Raw genomic sequence first — 26,719 nt, 5'->3', positions numbered from 1 at the left:
GAAATCATCATTTTAGGGGCTCTAGGTACCAATTATGTATTTTCAATGCATTTTATAGCAATTTGAGCAAAATTATTTCAAATGAAACATCACATTCACTACTAAATAGCAATGAATGATTTCCCCAAGTTACCTCAGTGTTTGTACAAATTGAAGGAAGAAGGAGAAAATGATTTCCAGCCCCAATTATTTCCTAGAGGTTTTTGCTTTTGGCTTTTTAATACACATTGAATTTCTAAAACAAAACAATTTATTATTTGCCCTAACAACTAAATTGATAAGTGTTTAATGAAACTGATGACTGCTGAAGCAAATCAGCATTTGGTGTGTGGTAGAAATAAAAGAAGAAAGTGTAGAGAATTAAAATGTAGCAAGAGCTTCTCTACAGAGTGAAAAATCCCTGGATGAATGAATTCTTAATCTGGGAGTAATTTTTGGTAAATTAGAATACAACTGTTTCTTTAATAGCTGAACATTACTCTGGGTCAAATTGATTTTTAAAAAAATATTAACCAAAAGAAAGTTAAATATAGTAGTAATGTTATATACCCAGAAGCAAAGGGATGTGTGTGGGGGTGTGTGTCTATTTTTCTCTTTTTTTTTGTTAACTAATGTTATTTTTAAATTTCTCTAGGATGAATCCTTAGGAGTAGAGTTACTATTACACAGGGTTATATGCTTAATAATAATAAGAACTTTTTAATCTTCCAAAGTGGCTGCACTATTGTAGATTCTCACCAACAATATGAGAGTTCTACCTATACCACTCTCCTGCCAACTTTTGGTAGTGATCAGTCTTTATTTTAGCCATTTTAGTGGATGCATTGTGCTATCTCATTATGATTTTCATCTGCAATTTCCTGAAAACTAGTGCTGATAAACCTTTTAAAATGTGCTTATTGGCCATCTGTATATCTTCTTTTTTGATGTGTCTGTTAAATTTTTGCTCATTTCTTATTTGAATGTATTTTTATTATTTAATGAGTTCCTTATATAGTTTGGATGTGAGTCATGAGGAGGGTGTATTTGCTTGAGTCTACCATTTAGGTAAGTGCTGAAGTTAATAATTCATATAACTAGGATCTCCTGCCCTCCAGCTGGGGCCCCAGATCCTCATCAATAATAGACAGTACATTGATCGTATCTCACTCAATATCTAGTGCTATGTTATCAAACATGGGTATTTGCTGAACTTGACCAACAGATACAAGGAATGGACTAATATTTTGGAGGAGTCATCATAAACATATCAAAAAGGATATGATTTTAGAAGTTTTATAGTCTCATGAATCAGTGCACAGATTTGGAGTGAGTCAGAACAGGGCTTGATTCCCAGCTCTTCTGTTTTCGTGTATACCATTTTGGGAGAGTTACAGAAGCTCTGCAAACTTCAGTAGTCTTACTTGGAAGAGGGGGTAAAGTTATCTATGCTTCCTTCTGCAGTGTTGTCAGGAGGAGTAAATAAAATATTTTTAAATGGCTTGTGCACAGTCCCTGTATGTTAAGTGGTACTAAAGGAAGCTTCTGCTGCTGCTTCTTTATTTTTTCGGTTTTGTTTGTTTATTTCAGTATATAGAAGACTTGTTTTCAAGTCTAAGTTTCAACACCCAACTAGTGTGAAACGTTCATCTCTCTAAGCTTTAGTTTTTTTCATTCTGCTCTAATTACTTCTCAAAGTTCAATAAGGTAACATACTGGGAATCTATAAACTCTGGTGTTTTTTTTTTGCTTTTTTTTTTTGCTGTACGCGGGCCTCTCACTGTTGTGGCCTCTCCCGTTGCGGAGCACAGGCTCCGGAAGTGCAGTCTCAGCGGCCATGGCCCACAGGCCCAGCCACTCCACGGCACGTGGGATCTTCCCGGACCGGGGCACGAACCCGTGTCCCCTGCATCAGCAGGCGGACTCTCAACCACTGAACCACCAGGGAAGCCCTAAAATCTGTATTTTAAAATACAAGGTAAAAAAGAAAAAGGAACTCTCATATACTCTTGGTGGGAATGTAAATTGGTACAGCCACGATGCAGAACAGTATAGCAGTTCCTTAAAAAACTAAACATAGAGCTACCATATGATCCAGCAATCCCACTCCTGGTCATATATCTGGAGAAAACTCTATAATTTGGAAAGATGCATGCACCCTGATGTTCATAGCTGCACTGTTTACAATAGCAAAGACGTGGAAGCCACCTAAATGTCCATGAACAGATGAATGGATAAAGAATATGTGGTATGTATGTGTATACACACACACACACACACGATGGAATATTACTCAGCCATAAAAAGAATGAAATAATACCATTTGCAGCAACATAGATGGACCTAGAGATTGTCATACTGACTGAGGTAAGTCAGACAGAGAAAAACAAATATCATATGATATCACTTATTTGTGGAATCTAAAAAAATGATACAAATAACTTATTTACAAAGTGGAAACAGACTCACAGACTTTGAAAACAGATTTATGGTTACCAAAGGGGAGAGTGGGGTGGGGAGATAAATTAGGAATTTGGGATTAACATATATACACAACTATATATAAAATATGTAAACAACAATAACCTACTATGTAGCACAGGGAATTATACTCAATAGCTTGCAATAACCTATACTAGAAAAGAATCTGAAAGAGTATGTGTGTATATATATATATATATATATATGAATAACTTTGCTGTACACTTGAAACTAATGCAACATTGTAAATTAACTATACCTCAATTTAAAAAAATCACACAGAAAAATCCATTGTGAGAAAAAAAGTAGGTAATACTAGCCATACATTAAGATTTATCAGACATCTTTTGTGCACAAAAATTATGCCAGATACTGTTTTAAGCACCATAGATACAGTGATACTGTTTTAAACACCAGGGATACAGTTCTTCACTCCAAGGACCTAACTGTCTAACGGGGGGGAGGGGGGCAGAAGAATAAATAGGTATTATAATCTAGAATGAAAAAGATTAAGAGAGGGATAGCAATGGTACCCTCAGCACCCTAGAGGGAAGGCTTTCCAGATGTGATCAACCTGGAGCTGAGTCTTAAAGATGAGAGGAAGACAGCAGGGCAAACAAGGGAGAAAGGGCAACCAGAGAGCAAAAGAAAAAAGCAAACAAACAAAACACCACAAGCGTAGGGTTTTCAGTGAAACATTAACAATTCTGTGTTGATGGCATATAAATCAGGAGGTGAGAAGCAGGAGAGCGTAGAGGAGGAGTGGCAAGAACACACTTCATATGAATATGAAAAGAAATCATTATTTTCATTACTTGTACTCTCAGTGACAGATTATATGAGGAATAAAGCCTTAGACAACAGGTTTCCAGACAGAGATAGAATGGTCGACTTTTGGCTTATTCACTGAATTCACTGGCCAAAGGCAAAGTCTTCACTCACTGCTTCTTACACCCTCTGCAGCCTTTCACCTTTTACAATGAGGACAAAGAAGGAAAACCTAACAAGCAGAAGTGTGTGGTGCGTTTTAGAAAGAATTTTATAGGTAAGATACCTATAAAAAAGTCACACTTTGTGTAATAGCTGTTAGATGAGAATCTTCACTAACTAGAACAGCTAACTATTTAAGCATTCTATGTGTGTGTGCACATACACAAGATCAGATGATAGCTCAGGAATTGATATGTAGACAGAATTGGTATGTATGGTGTAAATCCCTGTCCTTCACTGAAAGATCATTTTTCTGTAATTGTCTTTTACTCTTTGTTTTTCCTTTCCTACGTAAACTCTAGGGTCAGCTGTGGTTCAGGATATCTGTAATTTCTTTACCATTTACAGTGGTTAATCCTGAGTACAGTATAATAATAGTTAAATGAGATTCTCCAGCATTGAAAAAATTTATGAGATAAAATTCCAAAGCAACTGTAAACAGCCAAGTCAAGGACTGCATGCAGTTCAGATACATTATTACTGATCATGAATGAGGTCACTATATTTTCTTGTTAATTGTTAATTCTCTGTATTACTTGCTATCAGGAGACCAGAGACATTCTGATTAAATTATCTTGTTTAGTTTATCATTTGGAATTATTTTTCCCTTCCTCAGCCTCCTTTAAGCCCTGTGTTTCTTGAATTTAGAGCTCAAGCTGGGAAAGGAAGAAAGAGCAGCAAACTCTGATACATAAATAGCCTTGAGGAATTGGTTATTAAGAAATGTTCAAATGTAAGAGCTTTCCATTCTCACAATCTGTAATAAATACTTCCAGGGTCACTCTGAACAAGAGACGTGCTGCACACACTCTCATTAAAAAGACAGATCTTTTATTTCCCAGCAACATGCCTTGGTAACTCGATGCTACTCTTTTTTTTTGCGGTACGCAGGCCTCTCACTGCTGTGGCCTCTCCTGTTGCGGAGCACAGGCTCCGGACACACAGGCTCAGCGGCCATGGCTCACGGGCCCAGCCGCTCCACGGCATGTGGGATCCTGCCGGACCGCGGCACGAACCCGCGGCCCCCGCATCCGCAGGCGGACGCTCAACCACTGCGCCACCAGGGAAGCCCCGATGCTACTCTTTTGAGAGTAATTCTTAATTTTATTTTTTATTACAGCATGCATAGACATAATGTCTGAACATTCAACCGTGGAAGGAATGGAGTTATTGGGTTGCTTGACCAAGTTTTTAGGGGAACATTGTTATCTGGGGTATGGAAAGAATATTCACATTTAAGAGAGACGTCTGCCAATTGCAATTGGAGTAACTTTACACATATCACTTCATTTTCCCGAGCCTCTCTCGCCTCATCTCTAAAATGGGAAGGATAGACACCTAAGGAGACTAATATTTTGTTTAAATGGATAATGAAGGTGAAAGGGCTTAGTCAACTGTGAAACTTTATATGAATCTAGGGTGCCCTTTTCTCACAATTGCTGGCAGCTTTATTCTTTATTCAGATAACCAAAGTGAACAAAACACAACAGAAGACAAAGAAGAAAATCCAGACTTAAGTGGGAGTTTCTAAGCCTCTCTGGCTATAATTCCTTTGTTCATGTTCATATCAAAAATATCTATAGGTTATCTATCAACAGTTTCCCTGGCTCTACTCTGTGCTATAATGCCCTTTCAAAGTCTATATAAATAGCCAATACAGGAAGGGGCATAACATGGTCAAATAGCAAATCTTTGAGTAGCAGAGAGGGAAGGGAAAGAGGACATTGAACATAATGACCCAGGAAGTTCCTAGATTTCGTGATTTTTGTGTGAAGCCACGTCAAAATGTAGCAGGGAAGCTAGTTTCTTCTCATCAAGAGCCAGAATGGCACCTAAACCTGCCTCGGAAGTAGTACAGGGCAAATAACAGTAAAAAAATAATGTGTTCACAAATGAGAAATATGCCAGATAAGCAATAAAACTGGGAAGACAGAGACCATCCCTTAAACGGGATCAGCTATTTTGAAGAATAAACAGCCTTTTATCTTAATTACCTTCTTGAAGACTCTTTTTCCTAATAGAGTCATATTTTGAGGAACTAGGGGTAAGAACTACAACATATGAATTGGGTGGGGGAGGAGCATATTTCAGTACATGACATGTGATTTTGCAAATATTTTCTTCTAGTCTGTAGTTTGCCTTTCCATCCAATTAAAAGGATCTTTCACAGAGCAAGGATTTTTAATTTTGAGGAAGTCCAGTTTATCACTTGCTTGGATACCAAATATTTTACTCTATATTTACTCCTAAAAATGTTATGGTTTTACCATTTACATTTAGTTTTGACATCATTTTGGTCAATAAAATTAACAGGCCATAAACAAGACTGACAAATTTTGTTAGAGAGAGAAAAGACTCCATCAATATTAGGAATGAAATGGGGTATATTACTAAAGACCTGGCAGACATCAGAATGATAATAAAGGAATATGTACTAGGAATAACTCTACATATATACATTTGACAAGTTATGTGAAAAGGACAAATTCCTCAAAAGTACAAGCTACCACACCTAATCCAAAATAAAATAGATAATTTAAATAACCTTATTAAGGAAAATTTATTTGTAATTTAAAGGCCCCTCCCCAAACATCCAGACCCAGTTAGTTCATTGGAGAATTCTACCAAACACTTAAAGAAGTATTAATACCAATTTTGACATAACCTGCTCCAGAAAATAGAAGAGAATAAAACACTTTTGAATCAATTTTATGAAGCTAGATTTACTCTGATACCAAAATGAGACAGAGAGAGTAAAAAAGGGAAAACTGCAGACCATTATCCCTCATAATTAAACATTATCAAACAAATTTCAACAATACATACAAAGAATTATATACCAGATCCAAGGAGGTTTATTCCAAGGATGGAAGTTTGGTTCAATATTTAAAAATCAATCAATATAATCTACCATAATAACAGGATTGAGAAGAAAATTCCTATGAATATATCAATGAATGCAGAAAAAATCTGATAGGAATTGAAACACAGGATGTTTCCCTCTTTTCTAATGCAAACATTTAGTGTTATAAAAATTTCTCTCAGGTAATCAGTGTGCCACAATAATCATATTTTATATTTTCATTTTTGTTCAGTTCAAGGTACTTTAAAAAATTTTTCTTGAGACTTTCTCTTTGATCCATGGATTAATTCCAACTGTGTTTTTAGTTGGTTGAAATTTTTCCTGTTATCATTCTATAGGATTTCATTCAAACAATTCTTTTAAATTTTTTGTGGTTTGTTTTAGGGCCCAAGATATAGCTTATCTTTGCATATATTCTGTGGGTACTTGAAAAGAATACGTACTCTGTTCTTTTGGAGGATAGTGTTCTATAATAAATGTCAGCCAGAGCCCATTAGTTGATCATGATATTTTCTTGTATTCCCTTTCTGATTTTCTTTCTTGTTCTATCAGTTGTTGAGATAGAGTATTAAAGTCTCCAAATTGTAGATTTGTCAATTGAACACTGAACCAGGAGTTAAAAATAAAATTGTGGAATTGAAATATATACATTAAATGATAAAATATATATTTTCTACCCCAAATACAAACTATGCTTTATTTTATCATCCAGCCATGATAGAAGGCTTCTTGAGGCAATCATTTTGATAAAATTTAAAATTCATTCATATTAATTCAAAGCTTTGTGGAATGTTATAACCATATTAAATGAAATTTTAATAAGTGGGCTCATAGCAAAATGTTTTGCATATAATGTTTACACTGTTAACAAAGACAATTTGTCTCTTGTGATTTGACATATATCTTTTTGATGTCAGAGTATTCTATTATTTTTAAAATGTCTGTTTTTTGTACTAAAAAATACATTTAACATCTAAATATAAAATTACTTTGAAGAAATTGTACTGTACACATACTGTACAAAACCCAATTTTAAAATTTTAGTACATTACATACTTTTGACTAGAGTATAAGTGGTAACTTTTATAATAAAAACTGATTTTAAAATTTCAAAACAGAATCAAATGAATTTATGAAAATTGAGTCATTATTCAATCTTCATTTTTTAAAATGCTTTCAAAGTTATCTTATAAAAATAATCCTTCCTGGAATACCATTAGGTGTTAATCTAAAAAAATATTTAAAAGATCTGATTTTAGGTTCTACACTTCACTATTTCTCAAAGCATGGTCATATCTCACAAGTGCTTATTAAAATTGAGGCAACCAGACTCCACCAGGTTTGCTGAGTTAGCATCTCTGAGCCATTGCCTGGGGAATTTTGGGAAATAAGTGTTTTAAACAAGTTCCCCAAATGGTTTCTATGCATTGTACCGTTTGAGAATTTTGCCCTAATTGCTTAAAATTCAGTGTGGGCTACCAGACCACCAACTTGTAATTTAAAATGTTAATGAAGAGAATAATATTTAGACCCTTCTATTTATTGTAACTTCTTCTATTCTCTACTATGTGTTACATTCAAAACTCTAATAAATGTTGTTCTACATAATTTTTGCAATTCTGATAACTTTGTGTGATTTTCCATGTTCTACTTCACATTTCCATTCTTCTGTACTGTTATACTTCTTCACCACCTCGGGATGGCAAATTATCTAGAGGTAAGAACATTAATAAGCTCAATATTTATTTCCTACCTTCCTTTGAATTAATAACACCAATGATCTGTTAGATTTTCACTACATCCTTTCAGGTACATATAATATTTTAAATTATTTACAGAGATAATTCCTAGGTTTTGACAGCTGCCATGCCCTATATGACTGTGGTAGGATTATTTATGAGTCTTAACTACAGTGGATTTTGGAGCCTTTGGAGTTAGTCTCGAAGTTCACATGAAAGTTGGAAACTCTTGTTGTCTCAGTACTGATTTCCCCCCACAGTTGTATCTCTGCTAGTGGCTATGAGTCCCTAAAAACTCTAGATGTCCTTTGAGAGCCCCTGGGAGTTCATCCCCTTTATGCAAATTCCTACTTAGAAATTTTTGTCTCTGAAGTTTTCTTAAGCTATGGTATTGACCTAAAACAGCAGGAGGAGGTATGGCCAGGACCAAACTGCTTAAGTCCCATTATTCTTGCATTTGGAACACTCTCTGTGGCAGACTATACTGTTGTTCCTAACTGTTGGATCACTTCCTTAAAAGAGGAGGACATACCTGCTCATTGCCATATGACACGAGGTGCCTCACTAATGGTACATTACATATTTCCACCCCATTATCAGGCTTGATGTGAGCTAGTAGAATGTGAGAAAAATGACAGAGAACTAGATTTGAGCAGAAGCCTTAAGTGACATCCTGTGCTTCTCTTCCTATCAGCTTTTCCTTCCTGTAGTCCTTTCCCTCTGCCAATGAGGGTCCCAGAATGAGAAGACCCAATGCAGCAGAGCAGTACTTGCTGACCTGCCATCGCTGACATAAAACATGAGTGAAATTAAATTCTTGTCTTCAACAAATAGTGCCGGAACATCTGTACCTCCACATGAAAAAATTATTCTAAACACAGATCTTATACACGTCACAAAAACTTACTCAAAATGGATTAGAAACCTAAATGTAAAATGTAAAACTATAAAACTCCTAGAAGATAACATAGAAGAAAACCTAGATGACCTTGGGTATGACAATGATTTTTTTAGATACAACACAGAAGGCATGATCCATAAAAGAAATAATTATAAGTTGGACTTTAATAAAATAAAAAAAAATTCTACTCTGTGAAAGACAATATCAAGAAAATGAGAAGACAAGCCACAGAATGGGAAATAACATCTGCAAAAGACACATCCAATAAAGAACTGCTATCCAAAATATACAAATTCTTAAAACCCAACAATAAGAAAACAAATATCTGGCCTATTAAAAAATGGACCAGAGACCTCACCAAAGAAGATATACAGATGGCAAATAAGGATATGAAATGATGCAAATTAAAACAATAGTGAAACATAATTAATACCTACTAGAATGGCCAAAATCTACAACACTGACAATGTCAAATAATGGCAAGGATGTGGAGCAGCAAGAACTGTCATTCATTGCTGGGGGGAATGCAAAATGGTAGAGCCACTTTGGAAGGGAGTTTGGCAGTTTCCTAAAAAACTAAACATACTCTTACCATATGATGCAGCAATTGTGTTACTTGGTATTTACCCAAAGGAGTTGAAAAATTATGTTCACACAAAGACCAGCACATCAATGCTTATAGCCTCTTTATTCTTAACTGCCAAAGCTTGGGAGGATCCAAGAGGTCCTTCAGTAGGTAAATGAATACATAATCTGTGGTCCATCCTGGCAATGGAATATTATTTAGTGCTAAAAATAAATGAGCTATCAAGGCATGAAAAGACATGGAGGAAACCTAAATTCATACTACTGAGTGAAGGAAGCCAATCTACATACTGTGACACCAAGTATATGGAAAAAGCAAAACTGTGGAGGCAGTTGAAAAATCAGTGGCTGCCAAGGGTGAGGGAGCAGAAGGGGATGAATAGGTGTAGCATGAGGATTTTTAAGGCAGTGAAAATACTCTGTACAATAGTATAATGATGAATACATGTCATTATACACTTGTCTAAATCCACAGAACATAGAACATCAAGAATGAACCCTAAGGTAAACTCTGGACTTTGGATGAAAATGATGTGTCAGTGTATGTTCATCCTCAGTAAAAAATAAAAAGGCACCACTCTGGTGAACAATGCTGGTAATAGAGGAGGTTATGCATGTTGGTGGGAGGGCAGGAGTTATAAGGACAATCTCTGTACTTTCCTCACAATTGTGCTGTGAACTAAAACTTTTCTTTAAAAAAGTCTTATAAAGATCCTTGTTATAAATCACCAAGATTTAAGGTTGCTACGGCAGTAGAATGGAGAAATATACTAAAGCCTCTGTGGACATTAATGCTATATTGATGAGACTCATTATCTTGAGAAGGATATCCATAAACAGCTAAGTCCCACACTCACTGAGATCTCTGTGATTTTAACATATTTCACAATGAGTATTTTAAGGATACTTTTGCCCTTGCTGGACTTCCTAATAACATCTCTTGTCCCCAACCTTACTTATGTCTCCACAATTTTTTTCCAATCCCACTATCAAACTTTCACTGAGTTTTCTGTACAGGAAATTTAGCTCTACCAATAAATTAGAGCTGTCTTTCTCATAAACACTAACAGGAAAAGTCCAACAAGGACTTTCGACCTTTCAATTGAAGTATGTCTTTTCCAATTTATGGTGTTTATATCTGCACTAGAAAGGAGAATTGCTTCAAATGCCCAATATATCATAAAATATATGTTAAGCACCCAAGCACACTTAGTACTCTATTTAAAGCAGTAGATAGTATATATCCAGAAGAACCAGGTAAGAAGGATAAGAATTTTGACTGTCATTGAAACTTTTGAGTTTATCTTAAAGCACACTTCTTTGAGGAAAAACAATGAGCACAGATAAATCCAGGAATCATGGAAAAATGTTCTATGAACTTGGAAGAGGCTATGAATTTTATCTAATCTATTATCATCTTCTCCGAATCATCAAATTGGACAAAATTAGTTTTATAACCTCTGTATTTGAAATTGGTTGAAAAATAATCCAACCACCTGAGTATGGTGTTTTTCAAGTTGATTCTACCTCTCTTGGAAATCAGAGACAGATATTTTTAAAAATACATACTCACATGACAGGGCCTATGACCATATCCTCAGTTTATCTTTGGAAATACTCTAGTCTCTGTCTTGGTCACAAATTTCTAGAACTAATTATCCATTGAGATGGTTTATCCCTGTAACACTTGCTCATCCATGCCCATGAGCTTTTGAGATCTGGAATCTGATTGCCTTTTGTTGGCTCATTGCCTCTGCCCAAAACCTAATTCAGGGAACACTCAGAAAAAGAATCAGAGATCCAACCAAGCAAAAGCCTTCTCATCATCTTGCCACTGATATTGGGTCTCACTTCTGGTCATAAACATTTTTATTCTTTCCAACCAGTTATACTGTATATTTTGGAGAATTGTGGTCCAAGTTTAGAATCACTGAAACTGCTCTCATTAGAACTTGTCTGGTCTTGGATTAAGGGTGTATGTAGTTCTGTAGTTTAGTACACATGTATTTATAAAAAAAGAAGAGCTTGCCCTTTAAATAATTATAAAGTATTACTCTCACTATCATTATGTGGGAAAACTGGCTGTGTTTCTCAATTAAACTTAGTAGCATGCAATTTCTGCACTACCACATAGCAAGTCTGTGTTTTCAGCAGCCTCTTTTATTCGATTTGCTCTGTTGGCTATCAAGCAAGTCCAAGGCAATTGGGAAAAAACAACAAGGAAACAGATTCTAGAAAACTAGCCAACATGTTCATTGAGTTGAATCTGCATTATATATCTGAGAAGCAGGTGGACAGTCAAGGGTGAATTTCCTCCCTGGTAGGATCAATTTTCATTATCCACCGCTAAAGGACTTTATGTTCTAGACTTTTTGTGAATGGAACTTAAAAATACAGATATATCAAGGTAGCAGGGTGGTAAAATAAGAAGATGGAATATGAAACACAAATTACTTCAAGTGGGTATAGTTTAATTAAAACGTTTTATAATATGTTGTGTGAGTGCTTCACTTTGTCTTGGGATTTAAAGGAAAATATTGGTGACTGCTTCATTAATAGGGGAGGCCGATGTTACCCTAGAGGTAGAAGAATTACATTGGCAGTTCAACTCTCTTTGCCAGAAAGTTCATGAGAAGGCAGAGTAAGGAGCTGTCTAAGGGTCACTTGTTGGCTGAGGACAGTAAGTTGAGCTCACCAATACTAGGGCAAAAGAGAATCTAAGTATGGCAGCTGGCTCCATCCTTTCTTGGAAACTTTGTTTCACAATACTATTATTATAAAAAAAATTTTCCAGTTGAAATCCTCCACTTTTGGTCAGGTTATCAGATCAATACATTTTAATAGCATGCTGGATATAATCACTCATGAGGTAGAATAAAAATGAGGTTAATTCATATTTATATGAAATTGATATACAACTAGAATTGTCATTTTAAATTTCTGGATTATATATAAGACATCTGCAAATATGGAAAGTGAATCAATTATACAATAAAGGAAAAAAGGAAAGGAATTTTTAATCTATTTAATTGGATATTAATATTTACTGATGGATTACATCTGGGCTGGATATCTGGATAGAGCAGGGGAAGAGTACAGCACAAATAAGAACCTTTCCATTACCTTTAAAAATCTTGTAATGTCATTTTTTTTTGGTATTATTGGGTTGGCCAAAAAGTTCGTTCGGGTTTTCCATCATCTCTTTCTGTAACATCTTATAGAAAACCCGAATGAACTTTTTGGCCAACACTATACTTACTATGAGAGAAATGGAAGCTTAAAGCAATACTCTTACATAGTGTTGTCCAGTACAAATACCTTGTGAGCCACAAACGCAAACCACATTATTTTAAATTTTTGAATAGCAACATTAAAAAAGTAGGTGAAATTACTTGCAATATATATTTATTTCACCCAATATATGCAAATATTACTATTTCAACATGTAGTCAACACAAAAATTATTAATGAGGTATTTTACGTTCTTTTTTATACTAATTTTCCCAAGTCATGGTGCACACTTTACACTTACACCACATGTCAATTTAGAGTAGCCACATTCATGAGCTTCACAACCACATGTGGTCAGTGATTTCTATATTGGATAGCATTGACCAATAAAAACTTATTAACAATGAAATTTGTATCTTATTTAGCCTTTGTTAACTACATAATAAACTGACTTGAAAAAAGAGCAGGAAAATGAATTTTCAATAGAAATCAAAGTGGGAATATAGAACCTCATGGGAAATAGTACATTATTTTTCTTGCTACCCCAGATTCAAACCTTTGTAGAATGGATGGCCAGATAAAAATTTGTCAAAGTCAGTTTTAAAATATTAGATGGGGTTTGTTGGCAAGGCAAAAAAAAAAAAAAAAAAAAAAACCAACTAGAAATTATTTCACATACTCTACATTTAATCAGAGAGAAAAGACATACTAGATTTTTAGGCATAATATCAATTCTAATACAACCCATATTTGCACGCCTCACTAGCAGACTGATGAGCACTGTCAATACTCAACACAGCAAGAGCTTTAAATGCTTACTAAGTGCATAATACTTACGTACACATACATATTTATGTATTCAAGTTTATATGTATATATGTACATATATATGTGTGCGTGTGTGTCTGTGTATAACCTCTTAAGAAAAATATTTGACCCGTAAACAAAGAGGAGGTTAATTCAGATGTAATTTATTGTGGGGCCTCTGTAGCTTTAGCCATGGTTCATCTGTATCATCAGGTCCTACGTGGTTCCTAGGTGGATTCAACCAACCACAGATCATGTAGTACTATTTAAATATATTTACTATTGAAAAATAGCCACATATAAGGGGATATACTAAGCATTTTTAAAATGCTTAGTTCAAAGCCACGTTGTTCAAGAGTCAACAGTATATAGAACTCCAATTATCTTAGTATGCCCAGTAATGCAAAAATGACTACTGAAGAGAAAAAATGTAAAGGAAACGTCCCACCCTATGTAGAATTCCTCCTCTTTCTTTTTAAACCTAAGCATATTCACTAATAGGTCATCATTCATTTCTCATCATTGATATCATCCAATATCAGAATGATAATAAGGCCCTCTCTTCTGTAAAAACACATTAGTGGTTTTGGGATCTAAAAAGGGAACTATACATAAAGGACTTTTTTTGTGTGTGTGTGTGTGGTATGCGGGCCTCTCACTGTTGTGGCCTCTCCCGTTGCGGAGTACAGGCTTTGGACGCACCGGCTCAGCGGCCATGCTCACGGGCCCAGCCGCTCCGCGGCATGTGGGATCTTCCCGGACCAGGGCACGAACCCGTGTCCCCTGCATTGGCAGGCGGATTCTCAACCACTGCGCCACCAGGGAAGCCCAAAATCATGTATTCTTGAAGGGATTTACTCTGATAATTTTCCAATTGGGAAAATAACTTTCAAAAAGGCTTAGCTAAAACCCCACAGCTAAACTTCCTCTTTAATCATGAAACCCTATTACTAGTCAATATTCATTCATGGAAATTCTCTCATATTTCCATGCAACTTCAGTGTTCACAATGGTCTAAGCAAGGAGTCTTAATACTATCTAACTTTACTGTAACTGTACTTTATTAGTTTGTTGCCTTGGAGAATAAGCATTATTTTGGGAACATAAAAATTTAGAAAAGACTTTGCAAATTAGAATTTTAACAAAGCATTTTTTTTTCTTGGTTTACTCAAACAATTTAAATGTAATTGGAAGTGTAAACTACCAGTGCCAAGGAGAGAAACTACTTATAGGGTCATTCAGCCAGGAATACCTGTATATTATGGCACAAATCTCCTGAGTACATAGTCTATTTTTCTATGTTTTTAACACATTTAATATCCTATTAAAGAAATTATCAGAGTGTAATGTTATCAAGATAATTATGCACCAAACATACATTTTATTCCTTTTATGGAACAATGATATTTAGTAGAATAAGAGGTAAAGAATAAACAAAGAACTTCAAAGCTCTAAAAAGCTATTGTGTTAAACAAATTACAGTATCGATCATACTTTTTGTACTATTTTAGGTGATTTACTTAGTCCCAAATATCTATTTTAGTTCTTTAATATAAATGGGCACTTCTAGGAATATATTAAATCTTACTGAACAGAACAATTAATTAAAATCTACCAGTTAGTCTTTTGCATACCCTTCCTCAAATTAATAACAACATACAACTCAAATCTATGAATAAAATATTCCTAAAGTATTTATATTATTTATAAATGAATAATGTACTTACAAATAAATGCTTTATAAATTTTAAATAAATTCTTTAAAAATAAATAACTTATCAATAAAGAATTTTTTGTATCCATCAAATTTTATCAGGTAATTAAAATAAATGGTGAAGAGATTCAAAGAGTTCTACAAAACAAATTAAGAAAAACTCTGACCTTTTCAGAGACAAACATAATATAGAATTTTGGGAGAAGTATTTATCTTTGTATTTCTAAATAAGCTGCTTATGTAATTATTTCTTAATTTCTACTATTAGGTATTAATATCTTTCCTACATTTGAGGATGGGAATTGAGCTCTCATATTCCCTGGCCCAGCTCCCACTGGACACATGTATAAATTCCCTGATACTCCCAATATTAATTAATTAAAAAAATATTAAGCCTCTATTATCTGCCATGTATTATTGTCAGTTCTGAGGTGACAGCATTACAGAGAGATGATAAAGTTTCCTGCACTCATGAAGCTTACAGATTACTGAAGGAAGGTAGAAATGAATACATGTGTTATATAGTACATAGAATGTAGTAAGTACTATTGAAAACAGTAAGTGGGAACCGGGGATGGGGAGTATGGAAGTGGAGGGAGAAATGCAGTTTAAAACAGGTAGGCCTCTCTGAACAATTGACACTTGAGCATGGATTGAAAAAGTTAAGACTGTGAGCCATGTCGTTGACTGTTGAGCATTAGATGCAGAGAAAGCAACTCATATGTCAAGTGGAATATGCCAAATGTGGCCAAGGAGATGAGCAGTGCTGGAATAGAGTGAACAAGGAGGAAGTCGTGGAGCTGGGAGAGAGGTGAGATCATCTAGAGGTACATATGTAGGACGTGTGTAGGCTCTTTCTCTGTATGAGCTGGAGAGTCATTGGAGTTTTGATCAGAGGACTGACATGCCTTCATAAAATTCACTCTTGCTGCTATGTTGGGAATGGACTCTGATGGGCAAAAGTGTAAGAACAGTGGACGATTAGGACACTATAACAATGACATAGAAGAGAAGATGGAGGCTTGGACCAGGGAGGTAGCAGTAGAGGTGGTGAAAAGTGGCTGAACTCTGGACACATTTTGAAATAGATCCAGGAGAATTTCCTCATGGATTCCTATGTCATCTGGGTGGTCATGCAGTAAGTCAAAGACGTGTCAAAGATTTTTGGTCCTGAGGACACGGGGAGGGGGAAGGGTAAGCTGGGACGAAGTGAGAGAGTAGCATGGCCATATATACACTACCAAATGTAAAATAGATAGCTAGTGGGAAGCAGCCTCATAGCACAGGGAGATCAGCTCCGTGCTTTGTGATCACCTAGAGGGGTGGGATAGGAAGGGTGGGAGGGAGACACAAGAGGGAGGGGATATGGGGATATATGTATATGTATAGCCGATTCATTTTGTTATGCAGCAGAAACTAACTAACACACCATTGTAAAGCAATTATACTCCAATAAAGATGTTAAAAAAAAGATTTTTGGTCAAAGAGAGAGATGATAGAATTACCACTAATTGAGATTGGGAAGAAAACAAATGTAGCAGAATTTCTGAAGCAAAAGGAGAGGGAGAGAATTCATTTTGGATAGTCAAGTGTGAGATGTTGATTAGGCATCTTGATAGAAATGTCTAAGTTAAAATGGGGAATTTAGAGACTGGGAACTGATCCCTAGGGGGCTGAACCCTGTGGATTTCCAATGCTAAAACCTTAAAGTACAGAGGAGAATCCAGCCAGAGACACCTAAGGAGCATGCCACTGTGAGGCATGAGGCAAGCCGTGAGCCCCTGCCATTCAGCTTCTCTGGAGAGGATACTTTCAGTCTCCTGGCACAGTGGAGAAGAGCAGTTATCTCCGAATTGGAGTGGTTCATAAGCACTGAATGAGTTCAAGAGCTTCAAAGAAATCTGTTTTTCAGCCCTATTCCTGTACTCTGACATTTGAAAGGTATCCAAAGCCTTTATTTCTTGATCTTTCTGAGTTCTGAGATTGGAATTAACTTTTATTTTCCCTAGTATGTACTTCACCCATGAGCTCAGTTTTTAGATGCCTCTGGTATGCCAAGTCATTCATTACTTTTCATTCATTCTCCAACCTTTCTAAAATAGATTCCCAGAACGTGCATTATGACTTAAGGGGTATGAAGAAACATGGGATTTTTTGAAATATACAGGAAAGGATGTATCTCGATTTTGCATGCCCCTCCTTTCTTCCATCATCGACTGATTCGAGTTTGTACTATCTAATATCCCAGCTCTGATTTCTAATTATATCAATGTGCTACTGGACTGTGATGTTGCTGAAAATCATTCAGAGCTACTCCACCACCATGTAGTTTTTTTCCCTGGCAGCTATTTCAAGATTCAGAATCATTTCAGATCTCGGGGAATCCCTGAAAACTGATTTCTAGATAGTTAACATATAACTCTATATATCTGAATTTTCTAAATCCTTGCTAGTTGTAAATTCTTTTACCACACAGGTAGATTTAATGCAGGTGATTTTCACACAATGAGAGTCAGTAGGTAATATTTTACAGTGGGTCTGGAGAAGAACATTTGATAACTCATTAGAAAAAATACATCATTCCTTATGTGATTCTTTTATAACTATCAAAATATTTTTGTAATTTCTATAAGTTAAAGACAGTATCATGTGTTCTAAAAGGACAAAAGTAAATTAGACACATGTTTATTAAATATCAAACTTTGGATTCTCTACTCACATTTTATTGACCAAAGCAAGTCAAATTACTAAGCACTTGATATCAAAGGCTTAAGTGTAATCCTCTTTGGTGGAAACAGCAAATGATTGGGGGCAATGATACAATCTATCACAGTGGATTTCATTATCACACTCAGAAACTAACATGAAACCTGAAAGGAAGCCCTGGGACCTGTGGACTGGAAAAGAAGGGGACTAAATGCCAGAAATCGAGATTGATCTGAAGGCAAATTTTTTGGCTTATACTCTTTCCTCTATCCCATAAAGACCTGAGCAGAACAGTACCTGATTCTCTCCTTATTTTCCACCATGAGGCAGAAGAACTGATCAGTCAGATGTGGCAGGGTAACCTCAGAGAAAAGTTGGAGACTATTTGAGGTGGGAAGTCTATATAAGTAGATGGTTCAACATTAGAAAGTTTAACAATTCAACACATTCATAGCGTACAAGAGAAAAAACAATCAGACATTGCAATAGAAGCAGAAACTTGAACATTTTCAGTTATTTATTTTTTAGAGACTCATAAAATTTTGAATACAAGGGAACTTCTTCAAGTTCATAATCTCTATTGATCAAAAATCTATAGCAGGGCTTCCCTGGTGGCGCAGTGGTTGAGAATCCGCCTGCAGATGCAGGGGTCACGGGTTCGTGCCCTGGTCTGGGAAGATCCCACATGCCGCGGAGCACCTAAGCCCGTGAGCCATGGCCGCTGGGCCTGCGCGTCCGGAGCCTGTGCTCCGCAACGGGAGAGGCCACAGCAGTGAGAGGCCCGCATACAGCAAAAAAAAAAAAAAAAAAAAAAAAAAAAAAAAAAATCTATAGCATATGTCATGTGTGATAGGGGTATTTTGGATACATTTCCTTTAATTTGGGGAAATATATATGATGACCATCATTATCACATCTGCTAGCATAATTTTGGAGAGATTGGTCAGTATCATAAGACTGTAAGATTTTTAAAAAAGAGAGATAAACACTTAGAAGGAAAACAGAAGTGTCATCATTTGAAAATGCTATGATTATCCATAGAAAATTTCAATTAAACACAAAGCCATTAGAACTTATAAGCAAATTCACCAAGACTATTGCAGATGATGAGCAACCACACACACACACACAAACACACACACACACACACACACGCACACACACTCCAAAATTTTCTCCTATACCAGCATTAATTGAATTGAAGGTATAAAACTGTAATAGAGGTTGAGACACTACAGAGTACCTTTTATTTAACCTAGAAAATAATCCTAAAGTCATTTATATACAAAATTTTAGAAACTGATTTGACCTAAATAAATGGAGACTATGTCATGTTAATATATGTGAAAATTTAACATTTAATTATGTAACTTCTCCCAAGAAATCCAATATGGTCATTGATTTTTATAAAAATATTTAATTCTAAAATGTACATAGAGTATTAAATTCTCATGAATAATGTTAAAAAATGTACAAGTAGGGCTTGTTAGTAGAAAACTTACATCTATCCAAAAACCCATACACACAGCTTTATTCAAAATTGCCAAAACTTAGAAGCAAGCAAGATGTCCTTTACCAGGCTAATTGATAAACTATTGTATACCCTGACAGTGGAATATTATTAAGCTAAAAAGACACACACACACACAAACAGAACTTTAAATGAATATGACTAAGTAAAAGAAGCCAATCTCAGCAGCTATATACTACTGGATTTCAACTATATAACATTCTGGAAAAGGCAATAACTATGGAGACAGTGAAAACAACAGTAATTGCCAAGGGCTCCTGGGGAGGGAGAGAGAAAGAGATGGATAGGTAGAGCACAGGGGATTTTTAGGGCAATGAAACAATTCTGTATGATACTGTAATGGTGGTTATCTGTAATGGTGGATACAAGTTGTAAAACCCTTAGAATGTACAACAAAGAATGAACCATAATGTAACTATGGACTTTATTTAATAATAATGTATCAATATTGGCTCATCAACTGGTACAAATGTAACATACTAATGTTAAAAATATCACATAGGGACTTCCCTGGTGGTCCAGTAGGTAAGACTCCATACTCCCAGTGCAGGGGGCCTGGGTTCAATTCCTGGTCAGGGAACTAGATACCACATGCATGCCACAACTATGAGTCCGAATGCCTCAACTAAAAGTCTGAATGCTGCAACTAAGAAGCCCGCATACCGCAGCAAAGATCCTGTGTGCCGCAACTAAGACCCGGCACAGCCTAAATAAATAAATGGATAGATAAATAAATAAATCATATAATATTAAAAATAGGGGGTTTGGGGAAGGGAATAGGAGTACATGGAATCTCTTTTCTCTCATTTTTTTTCTGTAAACATGAGACAGATAAAAAAATAATGGCTATTGATTAAAGGAAATATGTGGCTACTTCCATGTCCCATTTAGATGAACACACATGGAAAGGACATGTCCAAGAACTGACATAGTCTTTCATTTGAATAACAATGTTGAAATACCACAATAATAAATTTAACTCTAAATTAATATATGAAAAATAAATGAATATTTTATATGAATTATTTACAACACTTGACTGTTGAAATGACACACATTCGTCCTCATCTCTAAAGACTGATATCTATGTAGCTCTGATCCCTATGTAATAATTAAAGGCCTCCAGAAGGACCAATGTCATTCATTCCTTGAACCAGTACATTTCTCTCCAGCAGGTCACGAGTAAGAGTTCGTTCAACTAACAATGAACTCTAGGAAAGAAAATACTGTGTTCTATTTTTCCATGGAGACAGGCAGAAACCTGAGCTTGAGTGTGGTACAACCTTCCAGGTTTCTGTGTAACCCGTCTTCCCGAGGAGCAGACTGTACGCAAAATGCTTTGGTCTGGATCCTTCTGGTTTCTTCTCCTCTACATTTTGTTTTTTCTTGTTGTTTACCATTTTCCCCCTCTCTGACCAATAATTCTTATCATTCCTTTTGTCTTAGGACTGGGACTAATTTATCATGCTGGGAATGTCCCACCCCTGACATTGGCCTTGTTCCCAAGTTTACTCACTTCATACCTAATTGTTCTGTTGTAGATACCTCATACCATTGTTAGTCGTAACCCCCAGAATCAAATTTCATCTCACACCTCAGAGTCACAGCTCCCTTGACTACACTGAGTTTTGTTGCATCTTCCTCGCTCTGGGCACTGTGTCTTTGCCCTACCCTAGAAATGGGCAGCAGAGTGGAAAAGATCTTTCTCTTATGTTCTAACATTATCCCTCCTCTTACATGCTTTGCAGAAAGCCATGAAATATCAGCACCGATGTTTTCCATTCAGTTTATATTTTATCTCTATTTAACTTTTCAATTGAACATGAAAAAGTTGAAAACTTCTTGAAATATCATAAACAATTTGACAGAATCTTGTAGGTAAAACACAATCTGTATTAATTTACTGACATATAAACTTATAATAAATATTTTGTTTCATCATGCACTAATTCAGTTACTATATTGAAATAAAACTACATTTTTTGATATAATTGTGCTTTGTAAGTCTTTTCCTGTATTCTGCTTATGATTCTATTATCTTCTAGATGAGCACTTTTGTATATTTAATTTAGAAGCTTTACATTAAAAATAAAAGAAAATCCTTTCATCTATATTTCTTCTTAAGGTTATAATAACGTACTCGATCACATACAGATCATCACAAAACATAAGCAAATATGAATATTTTATCATAACCACTTATGAAAAAATAGCAAGGCTCCTATTTCCTATACGATAACAAATTAATCTATAAAGTCATAATACACACTTTTTCTAAAGTCGCAATGGGTAAAAAAGGAGAGAAAGAGAGAGCACAGTGTTGTACCCAGAAGACACTGAACCTTATTGTTAACACAGAAGAAATTTGGGGGAGGGTTGAAGCTTCTTGATAACATATATAACAACAACAAAACCAGACAAACAGAGGTATGTGAACTGGAATCTAAAGTTGAATCAAACTGTTTGTCTATCATGCAGTGTAAGAGATAAAGAGAAGATAGCAGTTGTTAGTTTCCCTTTCATCCATCCATCCATCCTTCCATCCATCCATTAATTCATTTATTCATCTAATACTACAAAGGTATGTACACTATGCCAGTCCCTGGGAATACAAAATGGTTATGACTGTCCTCAAGTTTCTCAAAGCCAGCAGGGGAAATAAGCATATAAACAACAAATATCATACACTGTTATATTGGACATTTGAAGAATGTCTAGTGTACTAGGCATATCACAAAATAAAATACTGTCAATTTATCATAGGAAGGTCATTCACAGAGAAGAGAAGACTGAATTCAGTCTTAAAGGAAGGGTTGAAGTTTCCAGGTTAACACAGAGAATGGAATGCGATTCCAGATTGCAGGAACACTGTGTGCAAAGTTAAGAGGTAATAAAACAATAGGATGGATGGAAGAGATGGAAGGAGACCTAAGTTGTTCAATACAGGGGTAGAGGGTTAGGTGGAGAGAAGTGAGACTTAGGAGAGAGAGATGGGTAAGGTCAGATCAGAAGTGGTTATGGTCAATCTAAAGCTAAGGAGTTTAGATTTTGATCAGGAGACAAATACATGGTTGAGGGTTTTATGAGGTGAACCATGATGGGATTTGCATTTTAGAACCACTGCCCTGATAGTGGTGTGGAGGCTGGATTATGGATGAGGTTGGAGGAGTCGTAAGCGGTGGGGATCACATAAAAAGTCATAGAGGAAGAGAGATGAGGCTATTTTTTGGTGAGAACAGAGAGAAAACAGATCTAAGAGGAGGTGGAGGTAGAATTGAGAGGATTTGGTACTAATCTGAATAACAGAGCAACTGCTGATTGAGAGCCCAAGAAGTACCAAACATGTTATTTTAATCCTAACTATAATTAATTTTGAAAAAAAAATATTTATCCATACATTGACCTTCAAGGGAGATAAGTAGTTTCCTGAAGGTCACACAGATTTTAAGTTGTAGAATGACGGTAAAACTAGATACTACTGGACACAGAGGTAGTGTCTTGTTGATTATATCATCTCAACCTCTAAATTAGACCAGACATATGAGAGAGGATAGAGACTAGACCAGCTCATAATTCTCTGTCTTGGATGCTATTACTTGTTTGAAGGAAGATAATGAATTAAGTGGAGGTACCTGGATGATATCAAGGTAGGAATGACAAACAAGCCATTGGACATATGGATCTGAAGAAGTCTCCTGATAATACTGTTTTGTAAATGCACTAGAACTGAGGCACGCATGCCGTCATAATTCTGTTGCTCTCTGTATCTTCCTGCTGCATTTTATAGGCCAGCTTAATATATATTTCCCTCCATATTTTAAGAATAGAATTTATGATACATGTCTATTAGTTACTTCCTAAAGGATAAAAATCTTCTAGTTTTTCATTCATCATGTTATTCATTAATATTGTCTTCCACAAATATGTATTGAGTAGCCATTGGGTGCATTGAGCAAATTATGCTATGCAATTTGATTGGAAGAATGAGGTCCCTAAGAGATGATCGTCATCTATCTTCAATAGTTGGCTTCATTTTCTCTTAACACCAATTTATTTTTCTATCTATTGTTCATCTTATTACATAGTTTTTTTTGCTCAGCTGTTTCAAATCCTCTTTTGAATAAAAAGGACGATAAAAGAAAACACACAAACAACTATAAAGCTTACAGCCTTATAGTTGACACAGACATAGTTGTTGTCAAAGCAAAAACATGAAACTTTTGCTCTTCTGCAGGTATGACTTTTGATTTGAGAGAGCAGGAAAATTAAGTGGCCAAAAGGACTTGGATATGAGTAACAAAAAGGAGATGCCAGGGACAGAACAGATACTACAGGATGGACAGAAATTACTTTTCAGACTGACTCTACCAGGGTAATTCTTGGCACTTCCCTAGAATAAATTACTTCCTGGTTTAGCTAAGAAAATATGAGACTACCTCAATTTCTTCAGTGTTAGCACACGATATTCCATTTTATTAGCCCTGAAACAACACAAACAGAAGGTTTAGTGATAGTGTTATATTCCATGCCGGAGGCTTGTTATCAGTGCGTTATTTTGTCTGTTCTAAAAGATGTTGTTTAGTTCAGCCAAGTGACTGGAGGTCACTAAAATACTTTTCTCTTAAAAAAAAAAAAAAGGAGAGAGCGATAGCTCTTTCTTCACAGAATAATTCATATTAATTCATGGACCAATAGCCCTGAGATCCATTAATTAAATTAATTAGATTTCATAGCATTCACTCATGAACCAAGATGAAAAAAATTAGAAGGAAACAGTAAACGCATACACTGCAGCATATGGTTTTGCCAGTGTTGGGCCCTTGATAATTATTAAATGATAGTTTGACACAGTACAGAGTTAATAAACTCTGTTCTCTGGAGGTGTATATTTTCTTAACTTAGGTAACTCATGCAAATTAATTTACATCAAAATGTGTGCTCTGTTTTTGTCCATATGTCAGCATGATTTCACAATTTATAACTAGTTTCACTAAGCAATGAAACTATTTTTCTATGAAATTAAGTGATATAGTTCTATCTGATTAAGAGTACTATACCTAGAAAATATTGCTAATAAACATAGGACCTATTTCATATTTTGAAGATTTACAGGGAATTAAATGTAATGGAATAGTAAACCCTACTGATATCATACATTTGAGAACAACAGGTAAATCAACTCATTCTTGTAGAATTTACTAAAGAGTTTTCTTATGGTCCCAAAATTTAAAGTATCAATCATGCTGCCTGAAACATGATATGTTAGAATGACCTCATCCAGTCTCATGGCTTCAAATACCAGCTACAGTCTCATGATCCAAATTTCTGTGTATCCATCGTCCCTCAGCTCAAATTTATCTACCTAACATCTCCATTTTCTTTCTCTACCTTAACAGATCTTAAAACAAACTCTTATTCTTTCTTCCCAAATCCATTCCTTCTTATTACACCTAATTAAATAGAAACTTTACCTTCCTGTCAGCTCAGGCCACACAACTTGGCTCACATCCCATGTGAAAACCATCAGTAAATCCTGTCAACTCTACTTTCAAAATTTCTAAAACATTACCGTCTCTTACCACTACGACCCTAGTGCAAATCATCCTGTGTCTTTCTGAGGTGGCTGAGTAGCATTTTGACCACTTATCTGTTTCTACACTTGTTTCCTACACTCAATTCTCATCTCAGCATCCAGCAGAGCGTTTAAACTGTGAGTTATATCATTCTCTATTCAAAGATTCCATCTCACCCTCAGTAAAACTCAAATCTCTAAATCACGTAGCCTTCCATGGTCTGGCCACCCCTTTGCCTTTCATGCATGAACTTTTCTACCGTTTCCACCTCAGTCACTCTGCTGTAGCCTAGAGGCCTCTTTGCTGTGCCTTGAACACACCATCATCCTATCCTGGTCTTTGCTTTTGCTGGTCCCATTACTTGGAGTATTCTTCCTTTCTACATCCACTTGATGACTTCTCTCAACACTTTGAAGTCTTTGATGGAATGTCATTGTTTTATTTAGGAAAGACTTCCATGACCACCAGATTTAAAATGAAAGCCTCAGTCCCCTGCCTGGTGTCCTTTGCACCCTTTCTCTGTTTTAGTTTTCTCCATAGTGCTGTCATCTGATATAATTAAAGCATGATAAAAATTGATTTCTGAATTATTTTATTTCCTGAGTACTTGTTTGCTTCCCTCCACAACCATGTGGTTAGTGGGAATTATTGTCTATTTTATTCACAGTAGTATTCCTAATGCCAAAAACAGCATTTGTTCTGTGTAAGAGTACACTAAGCATTCTTTGAATAAACGCACTAAGCATAAAAACATGATCAGATATGTGAGAAAACTTTTACTCTCTAAACAAATTTAATTAGACACCTGATAAGTTGTGATATAGTTAATTGGAGAAATATACTTTTTTCTCTTATCACAATTGAGGGAAACCTTGTCAAGTGTGCCTTGCTCTATCTCCAGGTCTTTCCGTTGAAAGGCCCCTCTATCACTTTCAAATCGGAAGCTGCTGTGGGATGAACCCAGCTGAAGATTAGCTGGGACACCCAGTCCCTGTTCCCAGTGTGGAGAGCCCTCGGCAGATTGTATAGGTAAAGAACATGGACTTCCAGTATTAACGTGGTCTGGGGCATGTTATACTCATGAGCGCATTCCAACCTTCACTCAGTGATACATACTCTCCTCCTGAGCAAGACCATGACTCATGTCTACTCCTGCCCTAGTCTCAGATTCAATGTCTATTTGGGATAAACTCCCTATGTTTTTGCTCCTTTCAAATCTATCCATCTTCATGAATACAAGTTTAAGTACACATTTGACCTGCTACTGGAGCTTCCCAAATTATCTCTCCCTTTTTGGAATGCTTACTGCTTTTTAAGTCCTGGAGCAAAAACAGAATTTAAGACATTGTTTTACTTGAGCTCCATTTAGCTAACTTAATGGATGAGCTGATGCTGTACATTCTCCCTGTAAAATTACAGCATGCTTTCTATTAAGTCTATGGGGGTTGGCTGCCTCAACTTAGTTTTACGTTAACCAAAATTCAGATATGCTTGTTCACCTACCTGTTTATTTCAGGTGTATGCAATTTAAACTTTATTATTTTATTACCTAAATAAAATCAATGACGTGATTTTTAAAAGAGAAGTTTTGTTCCTATAAAAATATATTGTTTTGAACA

At 35.7% G+C, this 26,719-nt stretch overlaps 1 protein-coding gene across 1 annotated transcript in view; it reads right to left on the bottom strand.

Annotated features, from left to right (window-relative positions):
* The window catches only part of GPC5 (glypican 5), a 1,282,790-nt gene that overhangs the window by 155,441 nt on the left and 1,100,630 nt on the right, over positions 1-26,719 (bottom strand). The gene's annotated exons all lie outside the window — the stretch shown is intronic.

This window comes from Kogia breviceps, chromosome 16 (genome assembly GCF_026419965.1).
Source record: "Kogia breviceps isolate mKogBre1 chromosome 16, mKogBre1 haplotype 1, whole genome shotgun sequence".
In the NCBI taxonomy this organism is placed as follows: domain Eukaryota; kingdom Metazoa; phylum Chordata; class Mammalia; order Artiodactyla; family Physeteridae; genus Kogia; species Kogia breviceps.
The sequence above is the reverse complement of the archived record's forward strand: the minus strand, read 5'-3'. Positions and strand labels throughout refer to the sequence as shown.